We start from the raw sequence: 1,611 nt of genomic DNA, 5'->3' as shown, positions 1-1,611 counted from the left end.
CTGTGCTGCATATCAAAATATTTCCCTCTGGTAGGTTTTATAGCCAACATCCTGTTCCCATAACCTCTTGAAGTCAAGCCAACAAAAAATTGAGCCTGAAGGAGAGATGAAACTGAGAATGTGGAACATAGCATCAGTTCTATCAGCAATTCTGCACAACTGAAATCATTGTCTATAAAATGGTGTTCATTTCTCTGGCTGCTGATCCAAACCAAAGGCTTGGAAATGCCTCAGTTATCTGCTTCCCCAGTCTAGCTAGCTTTCAGGGCTGGTGGCAGAAATCAAATTCTATTTGGCATGCTACTTGGAAACAGGTTGGTGTTGGGGTGGCTGCGGCTGAAATTCAAAGTGAACTTTTCCTGTTCACAAGCCTTGTTCAGGCATTCACCCAAGGACATAGTGGACTAAGTAAGCAACCAGTATATAAGTACCCATGTAAGCTCCATCTCCAGACATCCACCTACAGAAAGAAACATGCTTTGAGTGATCTAGAAAAAGTAAATTAGTTCAAAACTCATAAATGTTCCTCTCCACGGAATCTTTAGTAAAAGGTGAAAGATTTATACGATCTGAAGAGAAACCAGAGTATAGTCTAATCTGGGAAAGGTAAATAAAGAGGGGTGTATCTTTAAATTCCTCATTATGTCGGGGGGGAGGGTGCCTCCTGTTTTGAAAGAGCTCTAGTACACTCTTCCTAAAGAGGACTTCCTTGAACCCAATGGTGTGTAAGAAATACCACCCTGTCTCTAATATTGTCTTTTGGGGCAAGATGTTCAACCATGTGGTGGATGAACAGCTTCAGACATTCTTGAAAGAAACAGAGAACACACAGGGTTGTCTCTGAGGAGGAGGTCATTTCCTACACATAGGAAGTAGACAGTTGAAGGAATGTGACACATAGAAGTTCAAAGACCAGGGATCATTCTGAGAGCGAGGAGCTACAGAATTGATTCAAAGCTCTGTCTCTTATCAGTGATGAAGAACTAGAACAAGAGCAGCAGAGAATGTGCAGGTGACCTTGGAAGATTCAGTACATGGAATGGCCTCTGACAGTCCTCAGAGGAGGCATGTGGTGGTGGTAGGGGACTCCCTGCTAAGGGAAACAGAGAAAGGGGTTGTGGGCCTGACAGGATGTCTTGAGACGTGTGCTGCCTTCCTGGAGCAAAAAATCATAATGTAACAGAGAGACTGATAAGCTCACTGACTGTTATGCCTTCCTTTTAGTTCACGTGGGAACCAATGACACTGAAAGGAATACTCTTCAGGACATCACAAGGGATTCTGATGCTCCCTTTAGGAAGTTGAAGGACCTTGATGCACAGTTTGTCACTTCATATCTCCTCCCAGTTGAAGGACACAATCCAGGAAGGGACAGAAGCATAGTGGAGGTGAACACTGGCTCCACAGATGGTGACACTGGGAACAATTTGGCTTCTTGGACCATGGCCTGCAGTTTCATGAAGATGGAATTCTGGCAAGTGTTGGATTGCACCCCACAGAAGGTGGCAGGAATGCTTTTGCTAAGAGTCACAAATCTGTTCAGGAGGGCTTTAAATTGAGTTATTTTGAGGAGGGTGACAGTATTTTTAGGGTAGGAGTTCATTAAAAGCT

General features: G+C 43.8%; 1 non-coding gene across 1 annotated transcript; it reads right to left on the bottom strand.

Moving 5' to 3' along the window:
• Window positions 1–476: 476 nt before the first annotated feature.
• On the bottom strand, window positions 477–589 carry LOC149323594 (U5 spliceosomal RNA). The gene has a single exon (XR_016279504.1). It is a non-coding gene; the product is annotated as a U5 spliceosomal RNA (small nuclear RNA).
• Window positions 590–1,611: the final 1,022 nt, after the last annotated feature.

The sequence above is a fragment of the Sceloporus occidentalis genome, unplaced genomic scaffold, assembly GCF_023333645.1.
Source record: "Sceloporus occidentalis isolate IW3139 unplaced genomic scaffold, rSceOcc1.0.p SCAF_1, whole genome shotgun sequence".
In the NCBI taxonomy this organism is placed as follows: domain Eukaryota; kingdom Metazoa; phylum Chordata; class Lepidosauria; order Squamata; family Phrynosomatidae; genus Sceloporus; species Sceloporus occidentalis.
The sequence above is the reverse complement of the archived record's forward strand: the minus strand, read 5'-3'. Positions and strand labels throughout refer to the sequence as shown.